Below are 23,801 nucleotides of genomic sequence, written 5' to 3'. Positions count from 1 at the left end.
ATATCTTGGCTATTGTGAATAATGTTACAGTGAACATGAGAGTAACAGACATCTCTTTGAGATAATCATTTCCTTTCCTTTGAATATATACCCAGAAGTAGGATTGAGGGATCATATGGTAGTTCTATTTTTAATTTCTTGAGGAATTTCCATACTGTCCAGAAGTGAATTATTTTTAGAGTAATGTAAATATGTGGAATCTGAAGAAATACCATCTGATAGGAACATTAACCTAAGAAGGGATTTTGCATTTGCTGTATGTCAATCTAGAATGCTCTGCCCGCAGGCTTTCATATGGCTACCTTCTTCTTGTCATTCATGTCTCAATTCACGTCACCTCTTTTGTGAGGCCTTCCCTAGTCACCAAAGATAAAGTAGCTGCCTCCTTATACACTGCCAACTGTTCCAGATAGATTCTGTCCTCTCAGCCTCTTTTATATTCTTCATAGCATCTATTACTAACAAGGATTATTCTTTCTTTAATTTATTTACTTCTTTATTAACTGTTTCCCTATTAGTAAATAAGCCTCATGAAATAATGGATATTGTCTGCATCATTCAGTGTTATTTCTGCAGTCCCTAAATTATGTCTGAAGCATAGTACACTTTCAATAATGAAGATAACTTCATATTAAAATCATTTTTTGCCCTAAATATATGAACTCATCTCTCCCCTGGTTTGCCATTATTTGAATTCCATATTTTGTATTTTCACTAAAAAATTGCTCTTCTTCTTTTTCCAATTAAATCTTCTAATTCTAGTTGAGGAATAAATGTTTGCTATTGTGTTTATTTTCCATTTGTTTTTGTGACCTACATTGTTGGAAAAATATATGGAAACCAGAATGTGTCTTATTATGAGCAATTTATTTCAAAAATATGAAGGTTATATAAGGAACAAGGCTTTATCAAAACTTAATTTGTAGGATGAAAGGAGTTGACAAGTTCTATCACCAACTCATATCTGCAATATAAAAAGCTGAGCCCCCAGGAGAGGTCCTTCAAAGACGTACTTTCTGGTTTTGTTTACTACAATCACAGGCATTCTCTTTGCTTTGTTCTGTAGGTTGCTTAATATATCATTTGGTTCTACATGTTTCTTTCTCCTGATATTTCTTTTATACTGTCAGATCCTGCCATGTCCATTCAAATCTAAAATTGTCTGAAACTATCTAAGTCACAACAAATCTGCTGTGTGAATAAAATCTTTATGGAGAGCTGTGAGGTTTCCAAGACACATGCATAATAGAAATTCAATATCACTTCATTTGAGTACAGGCAGAACCACCAATAGCTGCATTTCACAGAGGCCCACAAATTGTGCTCTGCAGAGAATGATTGCAACAGAATGCCTGTGTGCAGGAGCTCGCTAATGCCTGCCATCATCCGCTGGGGGAGTCACCTCAGGGCGGGGCTGGGCAGCACGCCTCCCAGTCACAATTTTATTAAAAGCTTCTAATAATCAGTTCTGATTTTTAACGGCATATTCCTCTCAGTAGAAAAATTAAATTCAAATAGGAAAAATGGCAGTCTGCGCAAGCTGCTGTAAAATGGAGAATTTGGCATTAGCTTCTTTAACTTGAGTGCCAACAAAGCAGTTAACAACAACAATGAAAAGCTTATAAATACAAAGTTTAATGTTATCTGTTTTATGCTTAAAGTATTAATAAGAAGTAATTCTCCAGGATAAGAATTAAGGTTGGAAGAATCTCTCAAGTGTTTGCAAGTATGTGCACAGAGAGTAAGAGAGACAGAGAGGTCCATTTGGAGGAGAATAAATATTAAGAAGTTTGCTGTCTCCTTTCTCCTTAGGAGAATTTCACTGTAATAAATGTTGCTCAAAAGAAGCAGGGGAAAAGTTAAAGTTCACGGGGACTCTTTTAGACCATCATGTGATTATCTTAGGTAGAGCCTGAACTCTAAGACTATGAATAATACAAAATTTAATATACTGATATATTTCCAGCGATATTTTCCATTTCAGGGGTATTTGTTAAACTGACATTTTTACTTAAAGCTTACATTACCAAAATAATTTAACATCTAAAATCTAAATTTAATATTTTAATGAACAACATATATAGGAGAAAATAATAGTCTAATTATACTCTTTGTTTCTACCTCACTTTCCAAAGAGTTAACTGAACAAATAAAATATACCTTATAAAATTTACAATTATTAAAATCAAATTAAAGGTCAAGAGTCTAAAATTATTATTACAATTGAACTTAGCATGTAAACCTTTCTATAATGCTTGATTTTTAAACTAGAAAACCTTTGGATGACTCTAGCACAACTTTTTTATGACTTCTAAAAGAAAAACAACTCATCATAATATATGGTTATAAAGTGGTAATTGATTAGAATCTTTAATTAAACATCCAAGACCAACTTTATCCACTGATTGCCTTGAGATAGTCACCGATTCTGTGAGATTTGAGTTACGTAGGATCAAGATGATTTTAGACAGATATGCATGCAGGGGAGAAATGTTCTTTTTTCCTTTATTAAAATGTAGTAAAAGGGTATGAACTTTTAGCTATAGATCAATAAGTTCTGAAGATCTAATATAAAACATGGTAGCTATCGTTGGTGACACTGTATTACGTAATTGAAATTTGTTAGAAGAACTTAAATGGTCTCACAAACAAATAAATGTGTGAGGTGGTGGATATGCTCATTAACTAGATGGGAGGATCCTTGCACGATGTATATACATATCCAATCACCAATACGTACACTTTACATATCTTACAGTTTTATCTGTCAGTTGTACCACAATAAAGCTGGGAAAAAGTAAAACTTGACTGTGGAATAAAAAATAAATGAAATAAAAACCTACCTACAGAATTGGACTAGAAAAAACTCCCCCCAAACCCTCTGAAACCATGATCGGGTAAACAGAGTATAAATGACTGCCTCAGAAAACTGCTGCTGTTGTGTTAAGCTGATCTCTTCATTAAGGATTTAAAAGTGACAAAATCTAGAAGTATAAAAGGAGGTCTTTTTATTATTATTATTATTATTATTATTATTATTATTATTACAAGATGTACTACCAACTAATTTAATCCATTTAAAGTAAATGAACCATTAGAGGGAGGGTAAGTGCTTTTGGTCTCTGAATTTGTTAGGTCTCAATGAATTTTGGACCAAATCTGAAATTTTCTTTTTTTTTTAAAGATTTTATTTATTTATTTGACAGAGAGAGAGACAGGCAGTGAGAGAGGGAACACAAGCAGGGGGAGTGGGAGAGGAAGAAGCAGGCTCCCAGCAGAGGAGCCTGATGTGGGGCTCGATCCCATAACACCGGGATCACACCCTGAGCCGAAGGCAGATGCTTAACCGCTGTGCCACCCAGGCGCCCCCCCCCTTTTTTAAAGATTTTATTTACAAATCTGAAATTTTCTTAAAGAAAAATTCTAAGAAACTACTAAACATGAAAAAATGTGATCCTAAACTGTACTGTTGAGGTAAAGTTTTATGAAAAAAAAATGAAGAGAAATGCATGTGCCCTATTATGAAATATTTTAAAAATGTCAACTGTTATCATGACTCTAAATACATATGAAGTAAATTGTTGTATCATGCACAATAATTTATTCATCAGTATTTCTGAACATCTCTAGGGTAACAATAATCAATATTTGTGAGAACTCAGATGATGCTAACAGCTGCCACTTTTAGAACACGTACAATTTCCCAAACACTCAGAGGTGGTGTTGTATGGTGTTGAAGGCTGTTTACTTTTCAGTCAGAAGCTGCATTCAAATCTTGCTTCTGTCACTTACTAGTTGTGGGGATTGTAGGGAAGGAAAAATTCTTTCTCTACTCTGCCAGGTTTTCCAGCTAAACAAAAAATGTAAATTTATAGGTGACTGATTAAAGGAGAAAAAACCCCGAAGTGTTACTATGTGCTCACAGGGGCCCAATACTGAAATCGAACCTAAAAAAATGACCAAGCTGGCATTTAAAAATATTTTTTAGCCAAAGAATAAATCTGTGAGGAATTGACAAAGAAGACTTAACTTTGAGAGCTTCAGTTGGTAAGGAATTCTAGACACAATTTGGGCTGTGGTAGTAAATGAGTAATAAGTAACAAGGGTTGTTTATACATCCTTCTTGGCTCTAAAATTTCCTGTCTCTGGTGATAAGGATGTCTCTTTACCTCCTGCTACAGGGAGGGTAACTTTGACCTGGGAGGTTTATTTTCTGCTGTCAGGGAGACAGAGGAGAAATTGTTAATAGAAGACAATGACTCAAGTTGAGAACTCTACTGCCCACACGTATGAGGAATTCATGGTGACGTTGCCTTAAAACGCTTTATTTCTTGACCATGCTGAATAACACTAGACTATACTTAGTTTTGATTAGTACTCTGAAACTAGATTCACAGCTCAGTAAATTTATGATACTGATACACAAGCCAAAATATAATGTGAAAATGTAGATATTACTAGTACTATGTCTAATGTACTTGGAAAAGTGGTTATAGTCTTAGATATTTTATGACATGTTATAATATGTGTTTTTAAACAATTAGGTGTGTGTATATAATCAACAAATATATATATAACAAATATGTGTATATTTATGTGTATATATGTATATATATGTATGTATATATATGTATATGTATGTGTATATAAAAATAACAAATGCGTGTGTGTGTGTGTGTGTGTATATATATATATATATATATATATATATATAATCTCCCACAATTTATTTTTATTTTTTCTCTCTTATGTCACAAAGTTATCCTGCAGCTTATATTTTCATATCATCGGTGTAAACTTTTCTTCCTGAGAATAGAGTGGACAATAGGTTTTTGCCTTCAGTAGCCTTTCTTCTGTCAGATGGGACTCATCTCTTTCCTTTGGTAGTTGGAACTGATTCCATGTGGTTCAGATGGGCTGGCCCTGCCCCTGGCTTCAGACTGATCTGCCGCTCAGAGCTGCCCAATGAATGAACACTGCATTCTTCTGGCCACCCCCTTGATTGGTTTAGGACTGGGTATGTGACCCAAGTGTGACATTCAAGACTCTAGAGCTTTTGCTTGAACTATTTAGAGTACTATTAAGTCCAATAGAGTCACTGTTGACCATCTTTGTCATCACATAGGAAGAACCTGCTTGAAGCCAAAGAGAATAAAGCCAGAAAGGGATGGAGAGGAGTAAGTCTTGAGGACACTGACTCTTAGTTATGGTACTTTTTTTTTTTTAAGATTTATTTATTTATTTGATAGAGAGGGGAGGGGCGGAGGAAGAGGGAGAAAGAGTGAGAGAATCTCAAGCAGACTCCAGGCTGAGTGCGGAGCCCCAGGCAGGCTTGATCTCCCAACCCTGAGATCGTGACCTGAGCCAAAATCAAGAGTCCTACGCTTGACCTTTAGCCCATTGAGCCACCCAGGTGCCCCAGGATTTTTTAGTTATGTAAATTGGTAAATTGATACCTTTCTTTTTTTGTTCAAGCCAATTGGATATTCTTTTATCTGCAAACAAAAGAATCCTAAGAAGGACGAATGGTTTTGGATTTTAAATAAACTTATTAATGGACCCTTAAAAAAAACTTGAATTCTCAATTGAAAGGTTAAATTTAATGTTTCACCTTAATTTTTTATCTGTAACTTTTGCCTTGATATTTCTCATGCCAATGATGACTTTTTAATTAGATGTAATTAAATGTTCACTGATACTCTTCTTTTTCTTCTTTCTTTTCTCTCTTTTTCTCTTTCTTTTCATACATCAAATTTAGAAAATTAAAAAAACTGAAGTCTCTTGAATAAAAAAAGTTATACTTTTCATTTTTATGATAGATTTTTAACAAGCTATATACTCAGGCAAAAAGGAAAAACAACTCAGGCAAAATATTGTTTTCATTAGTCTCTTTTTTAATTTTAATTTATTTGGTAATATGGGACTGGTGTTTATTTGTCCAATACAGCATTATTTTTCCAAAGCCCTGTAATGATAGCAGCAAGTCTCAGGTTACTCTTACCTCTTGAGACAAAGTTCACTGCCAGCTACTTACATTTGTCTTTCGCAGACTCAGGAATTTAGGAATAGACTGAACTGTACCAAATAACCTGCAATTATTAACATTTATACTATTCGAGTCCGCAATTTGACATTTAAGCGTTTTAAAAGCTTCCCAATTGTTATGTCGTGCTCTTGATTTCTGTTGTATCTGTTGAAAATATTTTATTCAGAAATGTCTGATTTTGTCTCTCGCTGTTAAAACAGAAAATAGTTGTAAACATTCACGCCCCCTGAAAAAAGTCATTCCATGTTTTTCTTGTGACTAAAGATATTTAATCTTTAAAAGATTGAATGCAGGTGTATTCTACTTTTAGAATATTAAAATTACATATTTAATTACATAAAAATTAATTTATAATGTATTGCTTGAAGTCCAAATGAAATTCCTTAAGGATTTACCGAAATGGCAAGTTCTTTGAAGGATTAAATATTTTATAGTAGTCTGCTTTATTTATTTTTCTCTATATATGCATAATAATTTTATCTGTTCTTCTGAAAAATAATAGATCAAAAGAGAAGTTTTGTTTTATTTAATATTCAAACAGAATTTCTTATGTTGATTGTGAACCAGGAAATTTTCTAAGCATTGTACTATCTGTTAAGGAACTCATAGTGTGGATGAAGGTACAGAGAAATAATATCAATGACAGAGGCCATGACGTTTCTATACATACCAAGAAAAAACATATAGTATCTGCTTCCAAGAAACTTAAAGTGTAGTTTGGGAAAGAATACATACAAACAATAAACAACAAAAACGATACCTAAGGTAACTTAGAAATACTGTTCTATAGTGTTGACAATACTACAGGAAACCAGAAAAAGGAGATACCATTTTCAGTTGAGGAGAACACAATTAGTAAAATTTGGATATGCAGGTAGCAAATGGCAGAGTATTCCAAGTTGGGGCAAAGGTTTATTAAAAACCTCAGAGATGGGGGAACACAGAAGATATTTAAGGGGGAGTAGTTTTACTTGACTGGTACATAAAACAACTGGAAACTGGGACGCATGGGTGGCTCATTTGGGTAAGTGTCTGCCTTCGGCTCAGGTCATGATCCCTGGGTCCTGGGATGGAGGGAGCCCCATATCAGGCTCCCTGCTCAACAGGGAGTCTGTTTCTCCCTCTTCTTCTGCCCCTCCCCCCTGCTCGTGCATGCATTCTCTCTCTCTCAAACAAATAAATAAAATCTTTAAAAGAAAAACAACTAGCAACTAGAATGTAAAGTTGGGGTGTTTCTGAGATGAGACATTGTGGAAAATTAATCAAAAAATTAATTTGGTGGTAGGTACATAAATAGGAATAGAGAGGAATTGCCTAGAGAGAGGGTGTTTTCTTTGAAAGAATTATTATGGAAGTATTAAGGGAAGATAACAGGAAGTAAGACAGGGTAGTGTGAAAGGAATACAGGGAATTAATGGTGCAATTATTACGGTGTGAGAGTTTATGTCATTTTCTTTTGGTTAACTAAATATGAAAGAGAAATAGTGGAAATTACTTTCCAAGTCACGTCCAGTATTACCAAGGTTAGTGTGTTAGGAAATGGTGGTTATAACTTCATGTTCTTAAAAATTTCCACAACTGGGGCGCCTGGGTGGCACAGCGGTTAAGCGTCTGCCTTCGGCTCAGGGCGTGATCCCGGCGTTATGGGATCGAGCCCCACATCAGGCTCCTCTGAGGTGAGCCTGCTTCTTCCTCTCCCACTCCCCCTGCTTGTGTTCCCTCTCGCTGGCTGTCTCTATCTCATAAACAAATTTAAAAAAATCTTTAAAAAAAAAAATTTCCACAACTACCAACTATACTCTTAGGTTTAGATGCCCCTCGGCTACATAGGCCGTTTTCTCAGTGGGAAGTTATGGTATAAATGGGTCTAGATTAAAGTGCTACAATAAATACGAAATCATTTGGACAATAGAAACATATGTAAGTTGGTTCCCATATGAAGAATTACATAGTGGGTTTATTTTACTACCTAAGAATGATATTCTGAAAAAACAGTTTAGAGGAATATTACTGTTTCTTTGATGATAGTGGAAGTACAATTATTACACCAATATATAATTACAAATTAATGAAATATTAATGAATCATGAAATATTAATGTAGTTCTTAGAACTCCATCGCAGGAAAATATTTTTTAGCCTATTGTGTGATATTTATGTTTTTTGATTGTGTAACATGATAATCATATAATTGTTATGAAAGAGTTGTTTCATTTTGAAGCAAGAAAGAGTTAAATCCTTAAAAACACTCTGGGATGAAATATCATAGATATTCTGATCACAAAAGAGTACTTTCCAACAAAACTTGAGGAATTCCTCTTGGGGCCTTTTTACACCCAAAGCAAAATTATTTTTCTCATTTGAATTTTTTTCTAATCTTTTTTTAACTCTCGAAAACTTATCTAATGACTTTAATTTAAAAATGGTAACTTCCTATTGGTTTTTAATGATAATGTCAGTTTTAGAATAGTTCCTGGTTTCTTAAAAGAAGACAAAGGTTAATGAATCCTGTAAGAGCCAAGTAAATGAGTTTTGCTAATTTTTTAACAAGTAGAGAGTTTCTGAACTGTAGAACATATATATAGTGTGTGTGTGTGTGTGTGTGTGTGTGTGTGTACTCTTGAAAGGCCACGTGTGTTTGGACCTACTCCACATAATGAAGCAAGTATGTGTTGTGGGATGTATATATAAACTAACTTTATGTTTATGTGACTCACGCATGCATAGGTTTATTTCAAAACGTGATTATTTGAATTTCAATTCACACATTGAAGATCTTTTCTTTTAAAAATATGTAATATGATCCAATGCCAAGAAAAATCAACTTCTAGATTCTTAAGGTTTACAGTATCAAATATCCTCCAAAATGTTGAAAAATGCTCTGGGTAAATTTTGTCTTTGAATTAGGCTATCAGCTGTTACGCTAAAACTATTACATAGCTATATCATATAGAATATGCTTTTTGTAAAGAATCACAGTCAAGTCTTGATTTTTTTCCTCTGGGTTTAAGTCTTTGTTAGCCCTGATTCGATTATAAATATAAATTAGCCTCTGTCATCACCCTAGTTTCCACTAAGCAAGTAGACAGGTGAATGAGCATTGGCAGTGCCCTGGCCCTGAGTGTAGAATTAAGAATGCAGTGGAGAGGCAGTGGAGAAGAAAACTCAGAGAATATTTTTCCCAAACAAACAGTCTAGGTAGGTAGTGAGGACTAGAAGGGAGGAAGATGATTTGACAATGAGAGTTCAGTTGAAGTACTTGACATTATAAAACAAGTCTCTCACACAGACTACTTTTTGGACAATTCTGAGTTTTTACAATGTGCCCAACTTTGTTATAGGTTTTTGGGGAATCATGGTGACCAAAGTTGACCAAGAAGGACTTACGTCTCTTTGAAGCGTGAAATGTGAACAGGTGTTTTACATCTAAGAGGAACAAGACAGGTCACCTTTAACGCTTAAGTACTGTGGTGTGACAAATTCTTCCTTCTCCCAACAACCACATGAAAAAGGTACACTGATCCCAATTCATAGATGAGAAAAGAGCCTGGAAAACATAAGTAATTGTTCAAAGACATATAATTAGTAAGTGATAGACTTGGATTTAAGCATACCAGTCAGATTCAAAATGCTGATTTCCTTTTCACTGCAGCACACATGCCTCTAGAAGTTTGTGGAATAGTCTGAACATATGTAAGCAAAATTGCTGGGAACATGGGCTTTGGAGGGGCAATCTTTTTGTGACATTGAACTTTGCGACTTAGATCTGTGACCTTAGACTGGCTCCTTAAAATTGTTAACCTTAGTGGAGTAATCATATATCTGCCTAATCAGATTATTTTGAATATAAGGATAATAAATATAAAACATTTAGCACAGCGCCTGGGACATAATAAGCATTAAAATATACTATCTCTTATTATCATGATCACTATTATTATTTATGATATTTTATTATTCTTCCATGATGAGAAAAGCTATTTGCCCTTTTACAATTTGAACCTAGAATGAAGGACCATGGCTTAAAAGGGCAAGAAAGAATTTAAGTATAGATTTAGAGATAGAAAATTTGAGAGATTCAAGGTATATAAAAGCTGTATTACTGGTTTCAACACTATTTTAAAAATTTAACTGGATTCTCACTACATACATGGATCATTTTGCTGTTAACTTAAATATTTAAATTAGATGTATATTTTCCATTCTTGAGTTTTTTTCATGTGAGACAAAGCAAGTACATTTAATGATAGCATCATTAAAAACACAGCATATTTAATTAAAAACATAAGTGAGTTATTTATAATATTTGCATAAATACATTTGTACCATATACATTCTTTTTTAAGTTTTAAGTAATGCTGTATTGCAATTGCATATTAACCTTACAATTATACACAAGCTATGCAATTAAATGCTCACTTAAAATTAGCAATTATAAACTTTCCTGCATATATAGTAGCTCCTAAGAATGTAATGCACTTGCAGTAATATCTACTATATTGTGTGTTGGTTTTCTGCTGTTCAGCAAAGGGATAGAGTGGGGAAATAATTTCACACTGCATATAATGCATCTGATATGAAGGAAACTTGAAAATTATTTAGTTACAGATTTCTCTGACCAGGCTTGCAAAGTGGCATATATTATGTTAATGGGCAAGCATTTGAAAATGAATTTGAATATTAAATGCACTAAGTTTGGGTTCTGACATGAAGGAAGGCATAGTTGATACACAATTTACAAACAGGTTCTTGTTAACTCTTTCATTGCTTGGGCTCACAGTCATGCTTTATGTTTAAAAATTGTTCAGTCTTATAATTTTTTCATCACTGAAAATTGCCTAATATTGAAATCTAACTATTAGACTATACAAATGAAGTTCTGTTAGAGTATTAGATTTTTAGCCATATCCTATGTTCAGTTGTGCTCCTTGCTCAATGAAAAATAGTTGCTTATTCATTGAAAGTTATAAGTAGGAAAGAAATGAGCAACATCAATCACTGTATTAATGGTATACTATATTTTCTAGCTTTCATTTGTAAAGTAACACATTTGAGTTGGCATATATTGGAATGTATGCTACCAAGCCACCATTGTATATTCAACCAAAATATCTTGTTTTCAAGTCAAAGCAGAGGTCACAAATTTACTACTATTGGATTCATTGTGTTTAAATTTACAGAAAAAGAATAGTTAATAACAAACCTTCCCACCAAAGCATATTTTTATTGAAAGAGCAAAACATTACAGTACACCGGATGTTTTAGGTCATTTATTTTGTTTTTGCTCTGGGTCATTTTACAAAAGCACTTCTGCTCTCTAGCGTTAAAATGAGAGTCACTCTACTCCCCAGATATTACCCAGCAGCACTTGGGGGCTCTTAATGATTAATACCATCACCGTCCAGCCACAAACCTTTCTGCTGCAGATAATGCCAGGCAGCAAGTGCGCTTGACACTTTTAATGTATAATTAAGTAGGAAAAGTCAGCACTCAGTATGCAAATTTTTCAAAATGATAAATGATGCCATACAGCAGTAGGGATTGATTTGGTGTAAATGAAACTAATTAAGGAAATGTCAAACATAATTAATAAAACAGGTTTAAGCTGCAAAACATTGTCAATTGAATGAATGAGGAGGCATTGGCTCCCATTGTTTCTGCTTTATTTAGGGCTTGTGTTTAGCTTGTACTCTGTTCCTAAATGCACTTTTGCTACCTCACACCCTCCACTACCAATTCCCAGAGAGGGGGAAAATAAATTTGCTTGTCTCTCCACTGACTGCAGAAATTAATTGCAGAAATCTTGTCCCATCCAAGTGTTACATTCACTCACAGGACATTAACATAACTAATTTGAAAGAGCCCAAATGACTGCATAATAGAGCACTGTCAGTATGCCTGACAGTCTTTGGTCATACCAAATTAGCTTGGTTTTCTAATTGAAATTTTTTTCCTTGGACTCTTTTTATAATTTTTTCCTCAGCTATTCATTTTTGATAAGAACAAAGGTTTTATAATTTACAAAAGAGTGCTTGACCTATAATTACTAGGAGGAAATTAGGGGAGGTAGAAAAGTCAGATTTAGTCCTGGTAATGATGCTAGAGACCTTGCTCCCTCTAGGGAGCCTGAAGAATAATGGAATCTTCTATTTTTACGGGCGACCTGTGCACTGGTGCTGACTCTAACTGTGAATCCACTTTACTTTGCAGATCACTTGCTTAACACTAAAAGTGCCAGCAGAATGGCAGGCCATTACTTCAAATGTCATTCAAACCAGTGCCATTTCCACATGCCCTTCCTGCTCAAAGAGAATGGAAGAACATCTGCCAGTTCCCTTATTGTGCCCTTGTAAATCTTCCATGCAGAGTTTTATGCAACTTAATTTGTGAACCCTTTGGGTAAATAAGGGTGGGAGGGGGGAAGGGTTTTGTCAAGAGTAGGCAATTAGGGTGTGCTAAAATGATTTATTTGAGAAGAGGTCCAGTGGTTCTTGATCTTAAAATCAGGTCCCCTGCATGCTGTGGATGTCTTCTTATACCCAATAATGGTTTTCAAAGGTCTGGTAATACTAGATCCCCCATTTGGAGATCTTTTCTCAAAAGGATGGTTTTCCTTTTAAGTATGTCATAAAATGGAATAAGAATGGAATCAGTCCATTCTTTTTACACTTTAAATAGTGAGCTATATACTCAGTATAATATTGTAGATTAATTGGGGGAATTGTATGGAACTGAAGGCAGAGATTGCACAAGAAGATAGGTGGGATATACACACTTTTCTTAATCCATGAAGTTTCTACTGAGTTGCTAGGTAGACATACAAGTGCAGAGACATGGTTTTATTTGCTTACAGTCTTACTTCTATACAATCCTCTATTTTTATAGCTTCTTCTTTAATTGGGATTTAGAAATATAAACACAGTTTATTTATATCCTATAGCGATTGTTAAGATTCTTGACTTTGAACTCCCTAAGTCTTTTGGGGCTTATTTCTAGATACTATCCAATATATTCTCTCTAGTTATTGGATATTACACACATAATTATCTGATAATTTTATGGCATCGTTTGGTAGCATTGTTCTTCACCAGGATATGTGTCTTGGGCTCTCTCCTAATGTCTACTGTGTTGCGTGCAACTGAAAGGATGGATGGGTTGCCATTTTATACTTCACCTTCAAGTGGAATGGGTTGGGATTAATCAATAGGGTTCAAAAGAAATCTCTATTGCTTCATCTCAGATCACAAATAAATACCTGAGCTTTATCTTATCCAACATATACATCAGTAGTTTGGAAGGACTTTTTCTGATGCAAAATGCATATGACCTAATTCTAATACTCCCTCCCAAATTACACAATATAAATTAAGGAATTTATTGTCTCATAAAAATGAAAACTTTAGGTTCAGTTTTCCAGAATAACAGTTGTTAGACATAACTAAAGTGGTTAAATAATGTCCTCCAGATCAGGTATTTCTCTTTCTTTCTCATTCTCCCATTTGCTCTGTTTTCCTTTGTGTTGATTTCATCTCCATCTTGGGGGTTCCAGTAGTTCCCTCATTCAGATTACATCAACCAGAACAGTTCAGTGCAATGAGAGATAGCTGTTTTCCAGGAACTCGAAAGCTGTCCCAGGATTAGCCCTTGCTGAACCACCAAAAGCAAAGTACTCATCCTGGAATCCATCACTAGCACCAGGCTTACAGAATACTTTGATGGTCCAGTCTTGAACTCTACACCTACCCTAAAACAACCCCATCCAAAACCAAATGAACTGAAAACAGGGAAGAGAGGTTCCCTGAAAGTATTTTTATGAAAGGACGGAAACATTGAGAAAATATTGGCAAAAGCAATAGATATGCCTTTCAAGAGTATACAATACAGTTTCTAACAGCAGGACATATACTCAGTATGAACTTATTCACTATTGGTTGTTACTAACTTAATGAAAACATTAAAGTTTTCTGTGAGTGAAAGATTCTTTTATGATCGTGATCAATTCCTTTAATAGAGGATATCAACAAAAATAATGTTAATATTTTGGTTGTTATGCTTTGGTATTTATAACTGAGCAAAGGTAAACTCTTTTTTTGACTTTTAGTTTTGAAATAATTTAGATTTATAGAAGAGTTGCAAAGAAGCCCTGAGAGTTCACTATACCCTTCGCAAATCATCCCCAAATCTTCACAACTTACATAATCATGGTATATTTAGCAAAACTAAGAAATTAACATTGATACGATATTAACCAAACTATAGTGTGTGTGTGTGTGTGTGTGTGTGTGTGTGTGTGTGTTTTAACCAGTTTCCTTCAGTGGTTTTACATTCCCCGCATTTAATGCAGAATATCACATTGCACTTAGTCTTCACGTCTCTATAGTCCTGTCCAGTTGGTGACAGTCCCTCGGTCTTTTCTTGTCTTCCATGACCTTGACGCTTTTGAAGAGTACTGGTCAGTATTTTATAGCCATTTGGGTTTGTCTGATGTTTTCTCATGATTAGATTGAGGTTATGAATTATTGGAAAGTATACCACAGACGTGATGTGTCCTTTTCACTGCAGCATATCAAAGCACCCAATATCAGCATGATTTATTATTGGTGTTGCTAACCATGTTCACTTGGTTAAAGTGCTGTCTGCTAGGTTTCTCCAGCATAAAATTATGATTTTTACCTTCGCATATTCTATTTGTTGTGAGTCGCTAAATCTAGCTCATACTCCAGAGGAGGAGGATTAAGCTCCATCTCCTTCAGGGAGGAGGATTTGGAAATATGTGTGAAAACCATTATAGTAACATAAATATTTTGGGAAGATACCTAGAGGACATGAGACTTTCCTGGTCCTTCTTAATGTTTTGCCGACTGAAAATTTTAGTATTCGTCAGTGAATATTGCCTATAGCTGTTATTACTGTGGTGATCTAGTGGTGATTTTATGATTTTCTCATTCTTTTTATGTTATTTCCAGTACTACTGTAAGACAAATGTTCTTCTGCATTTATTTACTCAAATATTTATTATATCAGTCTGATAAAGAAAAGTAGATTTGGAGGAATTATATGCCTTGATTTAAGACTTAATATAAAGCTGCAGTGATCAAGACAGCATGACACTGGATGAAAGGAACAGGAAAAAAAAAATGAACTTCAGCCTAAACCTCACACCTCACATACAAAAATTCACTCAAAGTGGATCATAGCTCTAAATGTAAAACATAAAACTATAAAACTTTTAGAGGAAAATGTAAGAGGAAATCTATGTGGCCAGGTGGTAGACAGAGAAGTCTTAAATATGGCACTGAAAGCATGATCCATAAGAGAAAAAAAAAAGATAAATTTCCCTTTATCAAAATTTAAAAACTTGCTCTGTGAAAGAGACTTTAAGAAAATGAAAACAAACTATAGACTGGGTAAAACTATTTGCAAATTACATATTCCACAAAATGAAACGTATTCAGAATATACGAAGAACCCTTAAAATTCCACAACCAGAAAACAAACAGTACATTTAAAATTGGTCAAATGATTTGAACAGACAAAAAGAGATACAGTTGGCCAAAAGGTACATGAGAATATATGCGACCTTGTTAGCCTTTAGGAAAATGCAAGTTAAAATCATAAGATGCCACTACACACATATATTAGAATGACTAAATTAAAAAAGAAATACTATATTAAGGGCTGTCAACATGCAGGCGAAGTGGAGATCATAAATTGTTAGTGGGAATGCAAAATGGTATAGCTAGCCACTCTGAAAACATTTTGGCAGTATTTTTTTTTTTTTTTACAAAGTTACAGATAGACATACCATATGACCCAGCAATCCCACTCCTGGGTATTTAGCCTTGAGAATTGAAAACCAATGTTACACAGATATCTCTATGAAAATGTTTAGAGGAGCTCTATTCATATTTGCAAAAAACAAAACAAAACAAAAAACAGGTGGAATGAACCCAAATGTCCTTCAGTGGGTGAATGGATAAATAAACTGTGCATATCTATACAACAGGATACTAATCAGAAACAAAAAAGAGCAAACTGTTGATACATGCAAGAAATTAAGCAGAGTGAGAAAAGCCAGTTTTAGGTTATATAGTGTATGATTCCATTTGTATGACATTTGAAAAGAAAACAAAAAAACCCCTACCTATATAGAACAGGTGAGTGATTGACTGATGTAGGGTCAGGGGAGGGAGGGACCATAAAATGCTAGCACAAGAATGTTCTGTGGTGTGATGGAACTGTTCTGTATCTTGATTGTGGTGGTGGTTACACAAATCCATACATATGTCGAAATTTACTGAACTGTATATCAAGAGAAAAAGTCAATACTATTGCATAAAAATTCTAAGTATGAAAATAAAAAAATAAAATCAATACAGACTCAAGGATAATTATCTCATTCTTTGTTAAAACCCAATATTATTGTTATTTATTTATTTTTACTCAAATGGCTTCAGCTGTGACTACTGGGATCTCTTTCAGAGCTCCCTGTGTAAATATGGTTTTTATTGGCCTTGTTTTATGAAAATTTCATCAATGAGAGTCTAACCTTAACTGGAAGGTCAGGAGAGGCAATTAATTGTATAATTGTTCACAGGAAAATGATTAAATTCTTCTGATGATTCTGTACTATTAGAGATAACATCTGGTTGGTCCAGATTAGTTTGTAATAGATTACTTCTTATGATAGACATTCTTGCCAATTTGTGAGTTCCTACTTTGCAACATTTAATTCCTATTTTCCATTTCAAGATATTGATTTATACAGTTTTCTACTTTAACCTCACAAGACTGTCTTTTAACTGACTTTTCCTCAGCTAGTGCACTGAGTAGGTGAATGCTTATTTGAAATCCAAAGAAATGTATTACTCACAATTACTTAACATTAACTGATGAATTTATGAAAAGCAGAAAATGTCTTTGTATTTTCTAGAAGGGATTGATACCAATATTTTAAAGCATAATTAGGGACTACATAATTAATTTGGTTAGCATTAATTTTGGTAAGTAAAATCATTATTTCCTTTACATAGTGGAATACTAAATGGTGTACTTACTAAACAATTATGTTACAAAGTAATATTTATAAATAAAACATTTAATATAATTTGACAGGAAATTATTTGATAGAATATTTTGAAAAGAATAATAAAAATTCCAAGCCCTTAGAGAATGTGCTCTTGGGACAATATCCTCTTGGAAATAGTGTAAACAATTCTAGATATAATCAAAATGCATTTCAGACTTGCAAATAAATTTCCCTTTTTAAAAAAATATAAGTTAATCCTTGTTTAATACCTATCATTTTTTCCTAAGAAGAAATAAAGAAAAAACGTGAGTATATGTGAAAGAAAGTGTGTGTGTGTGAGAGAGAGAGAGAGAGAGAGACAGAGACAGAGACAGAGATACAGAGAATATACTGGCCCTTTTATAGTGGACTTGTATGGTCTTAATTTCATATAGCTTCTGGGCATTTGGAAGGGTTGTTATTTGTGGGATAAAACCATTGTATGGTTGCTATAGGCTATGGACAAAACAAACAGAAATAGTTTAAGTTAAGTGGATAACAACAGATTGACTCTAAGGTGGGCAGAGCTCCATTTTCCATACAATTATGAATGTGTTTTAATGTCTTGATGCTTTGATTATCCATTAGAAACACTAGTAGTAACAGCTGGGACAAGTCAAAATAGTATCAGCATCATGTGAGTCACTACTTTCACTTTCCCTTCTCCTTAGTATTGCCATCTTAATCCAACGAGAGATTGTTTAGTGCTCTGTGGAAATTGTTTATTTCTCCTAATGATTTGGCGTGAATCATTACCTACAATACCCAGTTATTGGTTTCCTTTCAACCCAATCTTGTCAACTTAAAGCCCAAGAAACGTTTGTCTGCATCTGCCTCAAGGAAGTGATTTTTGTTGTTGTTGTTGTTGTTGTTGTTTTCAGGGGGAAGTATGATTGCAGTCTCCTGCTACCACAAATCATGCGGTCAAGTTTCCTACGTTTGGGGAAATCACAGAGGTCAGCACATTCAGAGTGCAAAGGATGAGCCTCACCCTGAGAAAACCACATTCGTGATCACGGTAACTCCCCTGCCATGTAAGTATTCAGGGAAATGCTTTTAACCTGGCATAGCTCTTATTAGATATTTCAAAGTCTCAGAACCATTTTGTTTGTGGCTGTGATAAATGACAAAAGACTGGAAGTAGCAGAGGGACCAAGGCGTAAGGGTTGCTTCCTAGAAATCTTGGGACTGTCTGCGAGCAAAAACCTTCCAGAGCAGCCGCAGCCTAGACTGTGCGGTGATCCCCCTGCTGTGGATTTATGCCCCTGGAGAATGCTCCAAGTACTCCATTTTCTATAGAGGAAATGACTCAATTTATAACTTTTCACCTGTGTCTCACAGCTCCATGTGGATTTGTCCATAACAGAGGCTCCTGGAGCTTTCTAAAGTCACAGTGTTGAGAGCCACCGTCCAGACTGATGGTGACACTAAATAGATATCAGACACACAGGAATAAAAACTTTGTATAAGTAGGTCATAGGAAATATCCATTATATATTTTGCAAAGTGGAACGAGGCAACAAAATCAATTTATTTTCTTGCAAACGTTATCAACAAGCACTTAGTGAGGGACTAATGCCTGTGTATTCGGAGTAATACACAGTAGGTACCAGCACCACAGGGGGCACTCTCGACAAATACATACACGAGTTTGAAGAATTAACTGGGCAGGCACTTTCTGGTCTTTCTGATTCCCAGAGGTTGGAGCACAGTAATTGATTTCCCAGACTCATTGAGTCAAACATGAGATACAAGGATGAATAAAACATAGTCCTTGACCTCAAGTAGACTGACGAAACATTGTAACAGGAGAATTTTATGATGAATATAAATACAAACATTAAAAGTGTTGGAATACAGTGAAGATAAACTAGTTTTGTTGAGATTTAACACACATTCTTTCATAAAAGACTCAAACCAACCCTGTGAGAGAAGGGACAGTATCCAGTTAGGTAAAGAGAAAATGAAATCCTTCAGTGAATCCTTCAGTTTCTCATGGTTAGTAAGTAACAGATTTAGGATTTGAATTTCTGTTGTTTTTTCTTTAGCTTTTAAACCTATGTATTTCCATTGCATCTACTAGAGACAAAGATACAGTTGAGTGGGGAGGGGAACACTCTCTGCAAGATTGCCAGTAGAATCAAGAAAGATTATATATTAAAAACGTTTCAAAGGTGAAAGAGGAGTTTAAGACATTGACGAAATAAGGAGCGCTTGCCTTGCAAGGGTTCAGAGGCATGTCACACATTTTAGGGAAATCCGGAATATTTTTCTTTCTATGTTTAGAATAGTTAAGAGAGAAATCCATAATTCAATTTTTATGCAGATAAGAACCATTAATTTATTATATAAGGAATGAGCTACTTCAAGTAGTTCCCCAAGTAGATAATTAAAATAAAATCATAAATACCAGATGGCAAAAGCATTCTTCTGTTTATTTACAACAACATGTGAAAGAGCACTCTTCTTTTAAAGGACCCACTGTTGCTCATTGTTGGCAGTTATAGAGATGGTTACTTGAAAATACTCCTGATGGTTATATTTATCCTTTGTTAAAATTTAACACAACTATAATGTGACCATTTTTTCATTGGACTTGCCCTAGGAAAAATGTGTATGTGTGATGTTTGCTTTTTGGGATAATTTCTTGTCTTTCTTTAAAATAACTTTCTGAAGTGTCTAGTTTCTCACCCTGCGTCAATACTTCCATATCCTGTTTAATGACAAAACTAACAACTCACTCATCTCACTGATAAAGATAGACTGACAATTATATAAAGTACTAAGAATTTGAATTCTGTTGCTATACCAAAGAATACTACTCTATTAACAAGTGGGAGATTTTTTCCTCTTTGAAATCCAAGAAAATTTAACATAATACCACATCAACCAGATAAATAAGAAAATAATATGTAACGATTTAATAGATGTCTAAATAGTATTTACTACAATTTAAAATCAGACCCTAATGAATGCATTTTACAATATAAAATAAAAGAGTTCTCCCTTGCTAAATAGAAAACCAGTATTGCAATCAATAGCAACACTTATGTACTCTCTATGTACATATATGTATGTCTGAGTGTACAGGTGTGTGCATTTTTAAAACTGAAGTATATATAGTTCACACAATGTTACATTAGTTTCAGGTATACAATGTAGTAATTCCACTACATTATGCTAGAGGTACCACATATGATGCTGTTACAATACCATCGACTATATTCCCTATCCCTTATCTTTTATCCCCATGACTTCCATTATGTAACAGGAATCCAATATCTTCCAGTCTCCTTTACCCATTTTTGCCCATCCCTACATTCCCCTTCTCTTCTGGCAACCATCATCTTGTTTCTGTATTTATAGGTCTGTTTCTGCTTTTTGTTTGTTTATTCAGTTGTTTTGTTTTTTAGATTCCACATATAAATGAGATCATATGGTATTTGTCTTTCTCTGACTTATTTCACTTAGCGTAATATACTCTAGGTCCATCTTGCAAATGGCAAGATCTTATTCTTTTTTATGGCTGAGTAATATTCTAGTGTGTATATGTATGTATATCTATATATCTACCACATCTTGCTTTGTCCATACAACTTTTTTTTTTTTTTAAGAGAGAGAGAGAGTGAACTCAAGTGGGGAGGGAGGGGCAGAAGGAGAGGGAGAGAGAGAATTGAGCAGGCTCCATACACAGCATGGAGCCTAACCCAGAGCTTGATCTCATGACTCTGAGGTCATGACCTGAGTCAAAATCAAGAGCCAAACATTTAAATAACTGAGCCACCCAGGCCCCCCTGTCCATTCATCTTTTGATGGACACTTGGGTTGTTTCCATATCTTGGCTATTGTAAATAATACTACAATGAACCGTAGGGGAGCAAGTATCTTTTCAAATTAGTGTTTTTGTTTTCTTTGGAATAACACCCAGTGGTCCAATTACTGGATCATATGATATTTTTATTTAAAATTTTTTTGAGAAACCTCCATACTGTTTTCCACAATGGCTGCATCAATTTACATTCCCACCAACAGTGCATGAGGGTTTTCTTTTCTCTACATCCTCACCTACAGTTGTTACTTCTTGTCTTTTTATCCTTGTTATTCTGACAGGTGTAAAGTGATATCTCATTGTGGTTTTGATTTGTATTTCCCTGATGATGAGTGATGTTCAGCCTCTTTTCATGTTTCTATTTGCTATCTGTATGTCGTCTTTGGAAAAATTTCTATTCATGTCATCTGCCCATTTTTAATCAGATTATTATTATTATTATTATTATTATTTGGTGTTGAGTTATATAAGTTCTTTATATATTTTGGATATTAACTTCTTTTTGGATATATCATTTGCAAATATCTTTTCCCTTTCAGTAGGTTGCCTTTTTGTTTTGTTGATTTGTTTGTTTTCTTCTCTGTGTGGAAGTTTTTATTTTGCTGTGATCCTAATAGCTTATTTTTATTTGTGTTTCTCTTGCCTGAGGAGATATATCTAGAAAAATGGTTCTACAGCTCATGCCAAAGAAGTTACTACCTATGTTTTCTTCCAGGAGTTTTATGGTTTTAGGTTTCACAGTTAGGTCTTTAATCCATTTTAAGGTTTGGGGGGTTTTTTTGTTTTTGTATGTTATAAGGAAATGATTCAGCTTCATTCTTTTGCATGTAGCTATCCAGTTTTCTCAGCACCATTTATTGAAGAGCTGTCTTTTTCCCAGTGCATATTCTTGCTTCCTTTGTTGTAGTTTAATCGACCATGTAGGTGTGGGTTTCTGAGCTATTCTGTTCTGTTGATCTCTGTGTCTATTTTTGTGCCAATACCATGCTGTTTTGATTACTGCAGCTTTGAGTATATCTTGAAATCTGTGATTGTGATCCCTCCAGCTTCATTCTTTTTTCCCAAGATTGCTTGGGCTATTTGGTTCCATACAAATTTCATATTTTTTCCAGTTCTTTGAAAATTGTCATTGGTATCTTGACAGGGATTGCAATGAATCTGAGGATCACTTTTGGTAGTAGGGACATTTTAATAATATTAATTTTTTCATTCCGTGAGCGTGGAATAGACTTCCCATTTGTTTGTGTCATCTTCATTATCTTTTGTCAGTGTTTTATGGTTTTCGGAGTCATGTGTATGCATTTTTAATAGAATAGGAAAAAGGTATTTCCAGAGTTTTAAAGGGAATGGATTAACTTTAAAATCAGGAATAATACTTCTGTATTCTTAATAAAACATTTAGATTTCTTGAGAATGCAAATATAAAGACAAATAAATGAGAAATAAGTATTGACCAGGAGTGTATTTATATATATATGTGCATATATATTTATACATACATATGAAATTATACACTTAGAATATTCATGTAAATCCATCATAAACAAATACATATCTAATCATAGTGTAAATATATAAATTTTCTTGTATTTCTAGAATCCAAATTAACAAAGCTGGAAAATATAATTTTAAAGAGGGAGAGATTCATCAGAGAAACAAATACAGGAAATATTTAGGAATAAATATTTAGGGAATTTTAATATGTGGTGAGACCTTATATGAAAACTGCATAATCTTATCATTGGAAGATTTAAGTGAAAATTTGAATAATTAGAGATATAGAGCCTATTTTTACAAGGGACTATTTTATATTTCCAAAAATGCAAATTTTAACTAATGTATATAAAACATTCCAATTTAAATAATTACATCAAAATTTGAACTTGGTAATATAATCTTCATAAAAAGTAAACTCGAAAAAGTTTATTAGAAGAAAATATGTAAGATTGTTAAATAATAAAAAAGTGACCTGCTCCATCAAACATTAGAACATATTATTTAGTATCAATACATAAAATACTACAATTTGTGCAACATTTTAGACATTGAGTGAAATAGAAGGTAGAGACCTGAGATATCAGTAACTGTATACCAATTTTTATTGTATGATAACATAATTAAAAAAACATTAAAACAGAATTATATAAGTGTGTTTGGAACAATTGTGGAAAAATGTTATTTCCATCTTACTTTATTTTAAAATAAATGGCAAGTACACTAAATTGATAAAAATGAACATTAAACAAAAGAAAAAGTAGAAAGTAATGAAATAGAATAATTAAAGCTCCATGGTAGAATAACATTTTTCTTTGAATTACTTAAAGTTATGAAAGTATGTGTGCATAATAATTTTCTGGGAAAAAGATGAAACCTAAATAAAATAATAATATTTTTAGTATATAGGTTATAAATATTTTCCTCAATATGATCATGGTAATATATATTCAAATTTGTAAGAAAGATTTGAAATTCTAAATAAATTAACAGGCAAACAATAAGATAGTTTATAAAAGGGGCAATAAAATTGACAAATAAGGTAAATATTAGCCTCTCTCTTATCAAAACAAGGTAAAATAAAACATTCTTAAGATAATATTTTACATTATTAATTTTTACATAATTAAAATTAGCAAAGGAACAAAAACCAAAACATCCAATGCTGGCTATACTGAAAAGAAATTACCATATTCATTCATTACTGCTAATTTAGTAATTAAGTGCAGTCTTTCTGAAAAGCAATAGGGCAGAGAAATTAAATTGCTTAGACTTAAATATTGTACTTTCATTCCTAATTTTATTCCAATTTAACAATCAAACTCAAGCAAAAATACCCTCAAGTATTTTCATTCTATCTTTAAC

The 23,801-nt window shown here is 33.7% G+C and overlaps 1 long non-coding RNA gene and 1 other non-coding gene across 2 annotated transcripts in view; one reads left to right on the top strand and one right to left on the bottom strand.

The window, feature by feature from the left end:
* LOC123791476 (uncharacterized) overlaps positions 1-23,801 on the top strand; it is a 507,626-nt gene that overhangs the window by 316,592 nt on the left and 167,233 nt on the right. The window contains exon 8 of the long non-coding RNA XR_006779388.2: positions 17,995-18,147. This is a non-coding gene — a long non-coding RNA (uncharacterized LOC123791476). The remainder of the gene's footprint in view (positions 1-17,994; positions 18,148-23,801) is intronic.
* LOC123791596 (U1 spliceosomal RNA) lies at positions 17,992-18,155 on the bottom strand. Its single transcript, XR_006779459.1, has one exon. It is a non-coding gene; the product is annotated as a U1 spliceosomal RNA (small nuclear RNA).

This window comes from Ursus americanus, chromosome 5, assembly GCF_024610735.1.
Source record: "Ursus americanus isolate L20-20 chromosome 5, mUrsAme1.1.p, whole genome shotgun sequence".
Classification (NCBI taxonomy): domain Eukaryota; kingdom Metazoa; phylum Chordata; class Mammalia; order Carnivora; family Ursidae; genus Ursus; species Ursus americanus.
The sequence above is the reverse complement of the archived record's forward strand: the minus strand, read 5'-3'. Positions and strand labels throughout refer to the sequence as shown.